At 48.4% G+C, this 15024-nt stretch overlaps 1 non-coding gene across 1 annotated transcript; it reads left to right on the forward strand.

Moving 5' to 3' along the window:
- The first annotated feature begins 9147 nt into the window (after positions 1 to 9147).
- LOC114811966 lies at positions 9148 to 9285 on the forward strand. The gene has a single exon (XR_003759660.1). It is a non-coding gene; the product is annotated as a small nucleolar RNA SNORA7 (small nucleolar RNA).
- The last annotated feature ends 5739 nt before the right edge of the window (positions 9286 to 15024 follow it).

The following is a 15024-nucleotide window of genomic DNA, read 5'->3' on the forward strand; positions in this document are numbered from 1 at the left end:
CCAGTGTTAAAACAGCCAGGTGCTAAGCTAAGGGCTCAGACCAAGCCTTGGAGGGACAGGGTTTGGCCAGAGGGAAAAGGACTCTAGTTAGGTCTCAGGGCCAAGCAGATGCCCTAGGTCAATCCTATGCCTCTATCTCCTATCCCTGGGGTTTAAAATTTTGGGGAAAAGGTTTAAAAAGGTTTAAAAATTTGGGAAAACTAATGTTTTAGTTTTTGCTAAGGTGAGAGCCTATCCCTCCTTGTCCTGCTGCCTGGCTGAGGAGATCTCATTCCTGGTGTCCTCCAGCCTTGACTTCCAGGGAGGAGGAATCCAGCTTAATGTGTCTAGACTGGTCACCAGATGATGTTCATGGGGAGACCCTAGGCTCACCACAAGGTCTCTTTTATGTTGTTTGGTATTTAGAGGGTTTCAACTTTCTTAAATTATCCATCTCCAAATCCTTCCCAACCATATTTTTTAGATTGGTGAGCTCCTGTAAAGCCAGGGACTAGGTCTAGCACTCACCTCTGTGTTTTGTCCCAGTGTTTAGTACAATGGTCAGCATTGTAAGCGCTTAATAAATACTATTACCATTACTGGAAAGGGGCTGGCTGGGCTTTGGTACCACCACAGGGTGAATGGCCATTCGTGACACAGGCCACAATAAGGGGGCCACTGACTGCACTCAGGAAACAGGACAGCTCTTGCCAGCCTTTCCAACTAGTACCAGACAGCCCAGACCAACTGGAAAATGGACTGGTGTGAAGCCAGATAAATGACCATCCTTGCTGCTACTGGCATCAAGTGACATAGACTAGAGCAGAAGTACCCATGACCCTTCTCCATCTGAGGTTTTTCACCTCTATTCAGGTTAGAGACTGGTCACTTCTCCTGCCCATCATCAGGCAGCTGGGGTGGGTGAAGCTAAAGTGTTGCTGCTCATCCATGTGCTCCCAAGGGGAGGAGAGATGGATGCTTGGTCCAGGGCACCAGAGTAAATGGTGTGTAGGAAGGTAGCCCAGCCCAAAAAGCCTTTCATGTCCAGCTGGTAGAGGATAAAGCAGCATGGTCTAGTGGATAGAATAAGGGCATGGGAGTTACAAGGACCTGAGTTCTGATCCTATCTTCCGTGTGACCTTGGGCAAGTCACTTAGCTTCTCTGTGCCTCAGTTTCCTCATCTGTAAAATGGGGATTAAGACTGTGAACCCTATTTGTGACAGGGACTGTGTCCAACCTGATTAGCTCGTATCTACCCCAGCATTTAGAACAGTGCTTGACACATAGTAAGTGCTTAACCAATACCATCATCATCATCATCAAGCTTGCGTATGCTGGAATATGACCCCATAGGAGTGGTTTTTCAAGGGGAGTACTGGTGCGGACGTCTCCCCGCCTCCATCTCTATACTAATGATTCTGGGCTCCGGTCAAGAACCCCCTCCCTCACCCCTCCTCTCCCACTCCCCCTCTCCTCCTTGGGGTACCAGCCATCCGGGGTCTTGCCGGGGACTCTGAGGGCACCCTCCTTAATTGTAATTCAGCTACTTGTGATATTTTGGTCCCAATTAATATTGATTTTACAATTGGTTTACAGAGATGTTGTTTTATTACTAATATATTTAATGTGCAAATCAATAAGAACACTTGTTTGGCTCTTTCCCTAGAAGGTAATAAAATCAAAGATCTCAGGAGTAAAATGCTATCTGATCCATAAATGGCAGCAGCAGATGCTTAATGTAATAGTTAAAGACTATGCAGAGTTCTTGGCAATGCTGGGCTGTTCCACCCGCACGGCCTCCCAGCGCCTGCCGCTCAGGACCCAGCAACTGGAGCTTTCCAAAAAAGTTGGGTGAATTGGTTGGCATCATTCTAGCCTGCGGGCAGGCTGTTTGGGGGAAGTGCAATATTAAATGTTAAATATTTTATTCTGTTTGTTGTCATGTGGTTCCAAATGCCATGGCACACAAACCCGGTTTTCTTTGTTCTCTGAGCCCCTGGCTGGGTCAGCCCTGGATGCCAGCCCCAAACCTGGGAAAACAGCATTCTCTTCCTCTCCCGGGACTCCTGGGGCTCTGGGCCCCACAGAGGGGGAAGGAAGGATGGGGTGCGAGAGGAGATGGGAGGGAGGACAGAGGGGAGGAACCAGGATTCGAATAGATGGCTCCTGGGCTGGTGGTTTGTTGAGTGGTTGAGGATGAATAGTCCCCTAAGAGATTCTTCCTCAGCCCTGGTTTTGCTCCTCTGGGAACTCAAGGGAAGCGGGGCAGTTCCTTCAGTCAAGGCAGAGCTTGTCCTGTCCTGGGCCCAACTCCACCTCTCCCTTTTTCTCACCACTTCAATCTCTCCTGCCTCGCTGAGCCCGACCTCCCGCTGCTCTTTTCACTCTCCATTACGCCAGCCTGTTCCTCACGCCCTGTGTCCAACATTCCAGCCTATTCTGTTCAATCATTCAATCAGTGATATCTATTGAGAGCTTATTGGGTAAATTCATTGTGTAGTACAGTGCTAAGTTCTTAGTACAGTATTCTGCACATGGTAAGTGCTCAGAAAATGGAGTGGAAAAATAAAAGAAGGTGTCTACCAACTCTGTTGTACTCTCCCAAGCACTTAGTATGGTGTTCTGCACACTGTAAGTACTCAATAATTATCACTGATTGTTTAATTACAGAATGATGTACTAAGCACTTGGGAGAGTACACTATGACAGGGTGGGTAGATACGATCCCTGTCCACAGTCACCTATTCTGTCCCTCCCAGCTCTGATTTCGCTTAACACCCTCTCTTCTCCAGCCCAGAATATCCTTTCCTGAGATTTGCCCCTTCTTCCTATAGCACTCTATTTAAACCCTATCTCTTCCCATACTGCACAAGAGGTGAGGTACTTAGGGAAGGCAGGAGAAGAACTTCCTGCCTATTAAGAGCATAAGGTCCTGGAATAAGCCTCTGCTATGGTTGGGAAAAGGGTGGCTATGGAAACTCTCTCCTAGGAGCCTGATAGGAATCAGGAGATTCCAGTCAACAAAGGGCTGAGAGAGGGTAGACCAGCCTGAAGGCAGGAGGCTGTCTCAATGACCTCAAAAGGGCTCTTGCCATACTACTATAAGTGGGTCTTACCAACCAATTCTGTCATTTTGTATTCTCCCAAGTGCTTAATACAGTGCTCTGCACACAGTAAGCATTCAATAAATACAACTGATTGATTCAAGCCAACGTTGGACACTCTTTCCAGCCTTTCCTTCCCCTCCCCACCCAGCCCAGGTTGGGACTGCCTTCTGATTTCTCTTTCCACAAAGTCAGTTCCAAGTCCACCCTGAGAATCAGCATGACCTAGTAGAAAGAACACGGTCTGGGAGTTAGAGGACCTGGCTGTAATCCTGGGCCCTAATTCCGGCTCTACCACATACCGGCTGTGTGACCGTGGGCAAGTCACTTAACTTCTCTGTGCCTCAGTTCTCTCCTTGGCCAAACGGGGGTTCAATATCTTTTCTCCCTCCTATTTAGATTGTGAGCCCCATGTGGAATCTGGTCATCTTGTATCTACCTCAGTGCTTAACTTAATGCAGTGTTTGGTGCATACTGAGTACTTAACAAATACCGTTATTGTTATTATTATTATTACTATTTCTGCAGATACCCAGGCCTGGTTGAGTTGGTAGCCAGAGACCCCCAAGGGCTGGAGCCTGCCTTAGTGATGATACGATTTGCAAATTTCATTACAAGGTTATAAATTTGTATAAGCCTTGGACCAGGTCACTTTAAAAACTTTATTATGATTCTAAACATTTTGCTGTAGACTAGAGACCTGCCCATCTGCCATTTACCCAACCCAACTCTCAGGTTGGGCTGGTTACGGTTGACTGGCAGTGTGACAGATGAAAAAAGGAGTAACTTTCACCTCCAGGATGCCCGGGTTAAGTCATGGCCGGGCCAGTACCGTGGCCAGCCTTGAGTCCACCATGACCCTTCCCACTCTCCATGTACCTTCCAGCCCAAGGTGAAGGTGGCAGAAAGGGCAGGAGGGGCATCTGTGCACTAGAAGAAGGAGCGGTTGGAGGAGGCAGAGGTAGTTGCCTAGCAGGGAGAGACCCACACGTGCTGCAGTTTACTTGGCCAAACCACAGGTACTGCGGCAAAGTCAGGGGGCATGGGAGATCTGTGGGTGTGAGCCAGGCATGGGTCCTAAGTAGAGATTTCTACTTTAAATCTCATATGGGGGTGGGGGTGGGGGTCCAGTGATTTCTAAAACTGAAACGTGAGACTGGGAGGAGGAGGCAGGAGAGGATTTGGGGGTATCATTTCCAGCCTCTGGCTGGGGGCAGGAAGCAGTTTAATTTCAGCAGGTTCCAAGTGGTAAACACACACCAAAGCAGAAAGGGGGTTAGGAACTTGGTTACCAAATCTTCTGGTAGGTTCAGGTGGGAGAAGAACCTGGAGGGTGTAGGCTGGGGTCTGGGAAGAGAAACCTGGCTGAGAATGCCCCAGAGATGGGGGGAGCATCCACAGAGTGTTCAGTGACCAACGAGGACAGTGGATGAAGAATCCCTAGCTCTGGGGCTCTGGGCTGCTCACATCCCTTTGGATACTAACTGTGAATAAATGAATAGCAAGACTTTAGTTAGATGCTTACTCTTTGCCAAGCTCATTCCTCTTGCCAGGCCTAGCAAGACAGGCCAACTTACCTCTGTCCTTCCCCCAGCACCTCTTCACTCTCTGCTTCCTAGGGCTTCTCTGTCCTAATCCATGGGAATTACTGTGGGGATGAGGCCATCCATCTGTGATCTGCTCCTACTGGGCAGAGAAGGTATCTGAAAGACTGCTGGAAGGGGCAAGAGGAGGAGAAAACCAGATCCTTACCCTCAAGGGGATGCAAGTCTGATAGGGTAGTTATGAACAGATATAGTATTCAGCTGTGAGTCATGAAGGAAATGGCAGGTGCATAAAAACCTATAGATGATACATAAGATATGTGCAGGGGAATCAAGCCTTTGAACAAATAATTTACAGAGAGAGCCATGAAGTGCTGAGGTGAGTTGGAATGGATGGAGTAATTTGAGACAAATGGGTCAGGATGAGCCACTCGACTTGGGAAATAGAGGTAGCTTTAGTGGACAGTGGAGCCATTGTGAGTGGTGATCCACTGGGTGATTTTTGGCCATTGGAAGCCTGGCCTCTGTGGGCTTCCCAATTCCTGTCCCTGGGCTGGTGTCTGCCTGGCTCTGAGCCTGAAGGAGTTTTTAATTCCCGACTCCTCTTCTGACCATTGTGTGTGCCTGCCTGGGTGTGTATGGGCAAGCAGTCCTTCTGAACCTGAACTTGGGGAAGGGTCAGTGCCAAAGGCCTCTTCAAGGCTTCCTGCTTCACTAGGGATGAGAACACCCACTGTACTTCTGTAGACTGTAAGCTTCCCATGAAGACTGTAAGGAAAAGGGATCGTGTCTTTCAAATTGTATCGTACTTCCCCAGGCCCTTAGTACAGTGCTCTTCCCACGGCAAGCACACAATAAATACCATCGATTCTGAAAATTTTAAGAAGAAAGGCAGTTCTGGGGTAAATGGGCTGAGATTGAAACAACAGTCAGCCCCTAAAACAGTAGTGCAGTTGCTGGATTAGCTCAGATCCAGGCTGCAGGAGAGGGAGACCTTCCACAAACTGAAAGATTTGGCGGGGAGCCCACCTTAGATCAGTTCAGGGGCTTCTTGGCCCTAGGCGCAGTCATGTCAGGCTGAGGTTGCCGCAGGCTACAGGGGCCCACAGAATTCTTTTTCATGCATTCCCAAGGCTGGGGGTGGGTTCCATGGTTTCTCACTCTCACTGTGCAGATCGTCTTTCCTCACCCCGCCTGCCGCCTTCTCATTGCAGGAGCATAAAATGGTACAGCTACAATTGTGGGAGAGTCATAAAGTATAAAATGCTCCATTTCTCCATGAAAATGGAATCTCAAAGAGACGTAGAAAGGCCACCAGTGGCCCAGCCTGCTTTCTCTGGATGGGGAGGCTGAGGAGTCTGGGTGGAGAGCAGGAGGTCTGCTGATGGAGGGAGGGAGGGTGGGAGGAAAGAAGGAACAAGCCTCACTCAGCTGGCCCCGGGGCTGTGATCTGAGATGCTCCCCCGTGTCCAGAGCTGCTGCCTGGTTGGCTGGTCGATGGCCCGTCAGCTCTATTTTGCCCTTTGGACTTTGGACTTTGGACTCTGGACTTGGGGCTGCCCTTAAGGGGCAGTCTGGACAACGCTGCGTGACTTTGCTTTGGGGTTTTGGTTGAGGAAAGGAGAGTTGCTTTTCAAATGTTTTCGAGAACACACCCAATGCAAAAAAAAAAAAAGTCTTGTGCGAAAGCAATCTTGGGCCTTGGGGCCAGAATGGCAGACCCCAGGTGGGACTGGGGGAAGAGGCCGGCTGCCTGGAGGGAGTTGGACTCAGGACCTACAGACAGCTGGCTGCACCATTAACAATAATAAAGACAATAATAATAGTGGTATTTGTTAAGCACTTACTATATTCCAGGAATAAGAGCCTACTATATGCCAGGTACTGTATTAAGCACTAGAGTGGTTACAAGCAAATTAGGTTGTACACACTCCCTGTCTGACAAGGGGCTCACAGTTTTGGTCCTCATTTTATAGATGAGGGAGCTTAGGCATAGAGAAGTGAAGTGACTTGCCCAAGTCACACAGCAGACAAGTGGCGGAGCCAGGATTAGAACCCAGGTGCTTCTGACTCCTAGGCCGGGGGTCTATCCACTGGGCCACGCTGCTCCTAACATTAGATATGTAACAAGGAGACAATAGAGGCAAAGTGTAACCACTGTTTACAGAAAACAGTGTCAGAGATTTATTTATTGGAAGGTGACTGAGGAATATGAATTCTACACTCCATTTAAAATGCTTTTTATTTCTCACAGCCTTGGGCCTCTGAGTACATCTAATTTCACCCATAGCTATAATTCTCCACCAAACCGTTCCTGCTTCTCCTCTGGGTTCCAGAGGAGTCGTTTTAGTTTATGTCCTCTCCTGATGAAGCTCACACTGAGGCTGGAAACGGTTACATGATGGTGAACTTTCAAACCCCCGCCCCCCTACTTCTCACTCATGCAAGCCCAGGCATGCAGGGCACCCACCTCTCCCACTAGGGTCCCAGACCAAGATGGGCTTCAGGGTGCCGGGGAGGTCTCTGTGCCAGCTCGTTCATGGCAGTGTATTTGTCTGCGGCAATAAAATTGGGGAGGTCTTTGCTGTACAGCGGATAGGTGGGGGGGGGGTGGGCGGAAGGGGGGACTGGGGAGGAAGGGAGGAGCGGCTAGAAGGGGGTGGTGGTGGGCGAAGAGCCGGTATTTCACTCTGGACGTTTTGATTGCCCCAACCTTCCAGCTACAAACAATTAGTTTGTTAGTTTATTTATTCCTCCGAAACTGGAGCCTGGGATTACAAATCCAATCCTGGGATTGCAGCGGGATCCGCATATAAATCTGCCTCCCCCTCCCAACCCAGCCCCGGGCTCAAAGCGCAGGGTGGGGGACATGACGTTGTCTGCCTACCCCCCTAACCATCTCCTGCTTTGGGGCCAGTGAGTCCTTTCTCTTGGGACTGGTTGGCCTGTGTCAGTCCACAGTCCTGTCAGCCCAGAGATCTCACCACCAATGTCGGGGGGTTTATCCCATCCCAGCCCTCTGCCGGGCCACCTCGGTGCCCAGTCGCCCCCTCTCCTCATCTCCTCCCCAGATTCCTGCCATCACTTCCTTCCTGCGAGTCCCTCTTGGCTCCCAGACATAGCCTACACCTGAGTGCTTGGGGGAATGTCTTCTTCCATCCTCTCTCCAACCCCATTTAATTGTACGCCCACCTGCAGACATGCTCACTCCCCCGTGGACACACACCTCAACCCCAGAGCTATGATCCCTTCATATCTCATCGTGGCCTAGTGGAGAGAGCACAGGCCTGGGAGTCAGAGGACCTGGGTTCTAATTCTGGCTCTGCTACTTACCTGCTCTGTGACCTTGGGCAAATCACTTAACTTCTCTGTGGCTCAGTTCCCTCATCTGTAAAATGGAGATTAAAACTCTGATCCCCATGTGGGACATGGTCTGTGTCCAACCTGATTATCTTGTATCTACCCCAGTGATTAGTATCGTGCCTTGGTACACCGTAAGCACTTAATGAATACCATTATAAAAAACAAGCACAAAAAAACCCCAGAGCTAGTGATCCCTTTCCCCTCCTCTTCAACCTGGTGGGAAGCCCAGATTGTTTAATCTGAAAGAGCTTCCTAGAGATCATTTAGTTAATACCTCTGATTCTAGACAGTTGTGACCTAAGCCATCCCAGACTCCCAACACCTCCTACCGTGGCATAGAGGATAGAGCCCGGACCTGGGAGTCAGAAGGTCATGGGTTCTAATTCTGCCTCCACCACTTGTCTGCTGTCATGGGTTCTAATCCTGCCTCCACCATTTGCTGTGGGACCTTGGGCAAGTCATTTCAATTCTTTGTGCCTCAGTTACCTCATCTGTAAAATGGGGATTGACACTATGAGCCCCATGTGGGACAGGGACTGTTTCCAACCCGATATGCTCGTATCCACTGCAGAGTGAGCACTTAATAAGTACCATAATAATTATCGTCCTGGCCCACAAGGAGCTCATGGTCTACAGGGGGAGACAGATATCAAAACAGATTACAGATATGTACATACGTGCTGTGGGGCTGAGGGTGGTGTGAATAAAGCATTCAAATCCAAGTGCATGGGTGACACAGAAGCAGAGTACCGTAGAAAAAATGAGGGCTTAGGGAAGGCCTTGTATCTACCTTGTATCTACTCCAGCACTTAGAACAGGGTTTGGCACATAGTAAGTGCTTAACAAATACCACAGTTATTATTATTATTATTACTGCCCCCACTGGCTATGCCAGTCCTGTGGACTGTGCTGATGTGGGCAGCGCATTCTCCCAAGTCCCACTCCTCTTCCTCTGTACACTGCCCACTCCCTTGCAGTGCCTTTCTTCCAGTTGTAAGCTTCTTGAGGGCGGGGATCATGTCTCTTAATTCTGTTGTATTCTCCCAATCACTTAGTACAGTGATCTGATAGAAGATTATCAGGTTGGACACAGTCCCTATCCCACATAGGACTCACAGTCTTAATCCCCATTTTACAGATGAGGTAACTGAGGCATTTCCTCTCAGGGTTGAACCTGGAGAGTTTCCAGCACTCTACCAGTCTCAACTACAGGAGGGAGAGTCAAGCAGAGGCGTACCCATTCCATTCCTAGCTTGGGCAATGGCTAGCGAGTGGAAGGCAATCTGCTACAAGTCAAAACTCCCCTGTGCTGGGCAGCAGTGGCATGGGAGAGAGTCGAGGGTGGAAACCATAAGTTTACTTCATGGAAGGAGGCAATATTTTTACCAAGAAAACTCTATGAATATATCACCAGAATGATTGCAGATGGAGGTAGGATGTTCTGGGAGAGATATGTCCATGGTGTTGCTATGGGTTGGACATGACGGCATAAGACAAGAACTAAGGCATAGAGAAGTTAAATGACTTGCCCAAGGGCACACAGCGGACAAGTGGTGGAGCTGGGATTAGAACCCCAGTCGTCTGACTCCCAAGCTGATGCTTTTTCCACTAGGCCACGCTGCTTCCGTTGATTGATTGATTGCACACACTGGCATCCACAGTGCCCCTTTGTGATGCATATTTACTGGATGAAATGTCTTCAATAAATATGAGCTGCCTCCACCTTCTCTTCCTCCCCACTTCTTGATTCCTCCTCCTGAAGGCCAAGGAGAAGTGTAGGGTAGGGAGAGGGGGCTCCCAGGTTGGGCAAATCCAGGTGACAAACTTCACTGGAGAAGTGAATTCCAGCAAGCATGGCTCCCACATCATCAAGGGGCTCATGTAATAATAATAAAAAAAATGTGGCATCTGTTAAGTGTTTAGTGGTGTTATTGAGCACTTACTATGTGCAGAGCAGTGTACTGGGTGCTTGGAAAAGTACAATACAACAGAATTAGCAGACATTTCCTACCTGCTTACTATGTCAAACACTGACAGGCTGAGTGAGGGCCGGCCTGGGATGGGAGGTGAGGGCTGGCCTGGAGCGGGTGGGTGTTGAGGGAGAACAGTTAGTTTCACCAATTCCTCTGGTGCCCTGGAGATCATAGCAGTGGAACACCCAAGGGAGAGGTTCTGTCCACAGAAAGTAGAAGGAAAGGGAAGAGGATGTCATGCTAGGAGTTTATTATGGACCTTCCGCTCAGCAGGATAAGGGGGATGAGGACTCGGGTCGATTTATCAAAGCGGCTTCAGTTCAGGATGTGTTGGTGATGGGGGAACGTTAGCTATCAGGTGTCTGATGGGAAATCAATACAGCGGGCCAGATTGTCAAATGACTTCTCGGAGAGTACCGGGAACGGTACCTTCGTTGAGAAGGTGGAGGGATCAACTAGAGAGATCAAACAGGGAGAAATGAATCAAGGATTTAAAAGCAGGTAGGAACAGGGAGAGGAAGTGGCCGCATGATGATAGAATCAGGATCCAATGGAGAGGAAGGCTGTAACTGGAAAACATAGTCCTTTATAAAGACAAGAGGGAAACTGAGGGTAAAAACTTCCACCTGACAGGGAGGGACAATCAATCAATCGATAGCTTTTATTGAATGCTTACTATATGCAGAACACTGGACTAAGCCCTTGGAAAAGTACAATACAACAGAAATGGTAAAACACTATCCCTGCCTTCAAGAAGCTTAGGGTCTATGGGGGAGGCAGGCATTAAAATAAATAAGGATAGAGGGAATAGTAGAGTATAAGAATATTTACATAAGTGCTGTGGGGCTGGGGTGAGTATCGAAGTGCTTAAGGGGTACTCAGTCAAGTTCTTAGTATGTACAGAGGGGAGGGCGGATAGGGGGAATAAAGGTCTTAAAGAAATAGCTGTTAATAAATACTATGAAAAGGAAGGGACTCTAAGGCTTTTTTTTTTTTTACAACGGTTCATATGAAAGAAAGTCAACTGGGATCTGGCATACAGACAGTTTCCTCGTGATGGAAGGGTAAGTCAGAGTAGAATAGGGAAGACAATAGTGGAAAAGCACTTTGCCAAGCTGGATGTATACCAACCAGCTTTACCCAGTTCCTGGGAAATCTTAAGAATTGGTGGATGCTACAGCAGAAGCACTATTATTTCTAATATCTTTAAAGGCCAGAAGTTCCTACAGGTTGGGAGAGGACAAATGTAGTGCCCATCTAAAAAAAAAAAAAAAGCCTGACCCTAGTAATTAACAGACCGCTCAGCTTAACTCTGATGCTTGGGAAGATATCAGAACACATTATCAAACAATCAATTTGCAATCTTCTAGAAGAGCCCAAGGTGCTGGGAAGCAACCAACATGGCTTTGTGAAGGAAAAATCGTGACAGATCAATTTAATTTCCTTCGATGATAGAGTGACAGCCCATGTAGATAAGGAGAAGCAATAGATGGAATCTAGCGAAGCTATAGTAAGGCTTTAGATTCTGTCCCACCTGACATTCTCATCCACAAGCTGTGAAGATGGAGTGGAGGGGGCACAGGAGAGGAGCACCCTGCTGGATCCTGGAGTGCACCCAATGGGGAGCCTTTGATGGCTCGGTGACCCCTTGAAGGTAGAAAGTGGTTTCCCGGCAGCAGCTCCAGCTGATATCTTCAGTGATGACCTGAATAGAGAATTAGGGGCCGATGTGTTAGTCCCCTTGGCTAAGGTGCAGTTTTTACCCCTAGGAAGGCAGGAGTAATAATTAAAGTGATCCTGCCAGAAACTGGCCCAAAATCCATAGGGGTTATTGAAAGAGGAAGGCTGAGGCAGAGAGCGAAAGTCCTTAGAGTTGAAAACCAAATAGCAAAAAATCAAGGTGGGGAAGACTGGCTTGGGCCCAGTACAGTGAAAAAAAACCAAACCAAACATGGGTCATAGTGGTCCAGGAGCTAAATAGGAGTCAGCAACAAAGCACAGTCAGTTCTCCTAAAATGTTGGTTTTCACTACGCATTTTGTAGGATGTGAGGAAGAATCAGGGGACAATCACCTGCCAACATGCAACCGCCCAAGTAGAACGAAATGTGATGTCGAAAGCAACAGTTGTGCGTGGGTTTTCAGTGGCAGACAATTTGTTAATATTATAACCGAGTTCTTAAAAATTTCACCCCCTGCATTATAGGAAACAACCCCTATTGCTATTGGAATGTGTCAGCAGGAGTGGGACATACAAGAGTTGGGAAATAATCTTTCCTCTAGTCTCAACTACTCTGCCCCTTATTGGAGTGGTGAAACTGGAGAGGGTCCTGAGAAATGGAACAAAAGTGATTAAAGGGATCTAAAATCCAGTTGTATAAGGAAAAGTTCAATCAATCAATGAATCAATCAATCCGTGGTATTTATTGAGCACAGACTGAGGTCTGTGGGGTTTATCTTCTCTTGGGCCAAGGACAGGGGTTGGGGAGAAGGAAGATGAAGGGGAAGGGAGCTGGATTTTTCCATCTTGAGGCTAGATGGCTTTCTTCCCTTCTGCCCATGATTCCTCACTCCCTAAGCCAGGCAGGGCCCAATTCTAGGTCTCCTCATTGCTGGAGGGACCAGGAAGCCAAATGGAATAACTGATACCATCAAACACTGGCTCATTCACTGATCTGTCTTGAGCCCTGTGTGGATCAAGACCTGGCTGGATGCTGAGAGTAAGATCAGAAGGAGAAGAAGACACAGTCCCTGCCCAGGAAAGATACTCCCTTACCCCCCCCCCCCCCCCCACCACACAAGCTCCCCCACTCTCCCATACAATGTGCTTTAATAATGTTGGTATTTGTTAAGCGCTTACTATGTGCCGAGCACTGTTCTAAGCGCTGGGGTAGACATAGGGGAATCGGGTTGTCCCACGTGGGGCTCACAGTCTTAATCCCCATTTTACAGTTGAGGGAACTGAGGCACAGAGAAGTTAAGTGACTTGCCCACAGTCACACAGCCGACAAGTGGCAGAGCTGGGATTCGAACTCATGAGCCCTGACTCCAAAGCCCGTGCCCTTTACTTGGGGGTTGGATGAATTGAACAAAGAGGTGCAGACTACGTGATGGGGGAGAAAGCCTAAGCACATGTGTACATGCACCCCCCCCCCCCATACATTACACCCAAGTGCTGAGGGAAAGGGCAGAGTGAAGAGAAGACATTGTTACATTGTTCCTGCTGTCAATGAGCTGACAGTCTGTTGGGGAAGGTGATAAGTCCATTCAATAGTATTTATTGAGTTCTTACTATGTGCAGAGCACTGTACTAAGCGCATGGAGTGTACAAATCGGTAACAGATAGAGACGGTCCCTGCCCTTTGATGGGCTTACAGTCTAATCGGGGGAGACGGACAGACAAGACCAATAGCAATACCCATACTTGGTCAGATCAATGCATGGTCTAGTCCAGGATTCTGACTGTGCCATTGGGTTGCTTGGAGTAACAATGGGTGTGGGAGGATTTGTGTTTACATGGTGGGGGGAGTTTGTGTGTGTGCGTGTGTCCCTGAGTGGGTATTAGCTGTATGTGTGTGGAGGGAATGTGTTTGTATGCACATGTGCCTTTGTTTCTCCCCTGCTGCTGGTGAGGCCCTGCTCTGATATAAACATAAATACAGCTGACTTGCTTGGCAATGGAGCACTGGGCCCGCTGTTGGCAGCTCAAACGGTGGACGGGGGGAGTTGATAGATTTCAATTACCGTTGGCTTGATACGCTGCTGGGCAGCGGCTTGGCCTGGCATCAGCAGTGGGTGCGTGGAGGGTGGCATCCCCGTCTCTCCTCTTCCAGGGAGCTGACCCGCCCTCCCCCGGCCCCAGCCTGGCTTCAGTCAGCGGCCTCCTGCCTACTCTCCCACTATCCCCTCTGTCATATCTCCCATGATCCCAGTTTGACATTTATTTAGCAGATGCTTTGTCGTAGCAAAGTATTAAAGCCATCCCCCTCACACTACGGTTTTTCAGCTCTTTGGCTCTCACCTGGATAGGGGACACTGTTAGCAACATGAGTGGCATCAGCATCATCCTCATTTCCCTTGGTAAACTGTGACCCACCCTAAGCAAGGAGCCGAGTGGCTCTCCTCCAAGCTGAGTTATTGGCTACAACGCAAGTGCTCAAGTGAGTTATGTGGAAGACCCGTGAGAGAACATCTCTGTACGTCTCACTGTAGGCCTCAGGGGGTATCTATGTCTGAATCTGTGTCTGCCAGTGGATAAGAGTATGAGATTCTGAGCTGGTATGTGACAGGGAGGGTCTGTGTATGTATATGTGTGTCCAAGTGTGGGTATGTATTGTGTGTGTGTGCCTGTGTGTGTTTAAATTTGATTTATGTATGGTTGCTGGAAAGTGTTGGACTGTGTTATCTGTATACTTGTGTGTGTGTGTGTGTGTGTGTGTGTGTGTGTGTGAGATTGATATCTCAGTCATTGGGCTGATATTTTGTCCAAACACGCTCCCTATAGATGGCCGAGTTTTCTTGACTTTATTTGAACGCCTAAGTTATTTCTTGCAAAATGCATCCAACACTTGGCTTAATAGACCTTCACGAAGTGTATTCCCAGCTCCACACAGCTCCCCAGTGGCTCAGGACCTTTTGTCAAGCACATATGAAATTAAGTGAAATAAAAATCATATTAAAAATTATTACCATCCAACAGCCATTAGTCTGTACATTGCTGTCATCGCTTGATGGATTCCTCACTTACTTCAATGAATGTTCTAACGACAGTGATAAAATCACTCAGAAAAAATATAATAAACTGTTAACCCTCTCCCCATCTACACTTGTTTTTCTTGGAAAAATAAAATAAGAGAAAATTTCCCAGTGGAATGGGCAGGGGAGCCAGCCGTGACCCACGCCAGCCCCACGGGGGTTTGGAGCCTGGCTGGGCCAGCTCCAGGAGAGCAGGCTGTGGATTTTCTCCTCCCAACCATTCCAGAACCTGCCACTTGACTTGTGGAAGCCTCCTCTTCCTTTGCAGGGTCAGAAGGCATGGTTTTGGCTTCTCGCGGCACCACCC

The sequence above is a fragment of the Ornithorhynchus anatinus genome, chromosome 4 (genome assembly GCF_004115215.2).
Source record: "Ornithorhynchus anatinus isolate Pmale09 chromosome 4, mOrnAna1.pri.v4, whole genome shotgun sequence".
NCBI lineage: Eukaryota > Metazoa > Chordata > Mammalia > Monotremata > Ornithorhynchidae > Ornithorhynchus > Ornithorhynchus anatinus.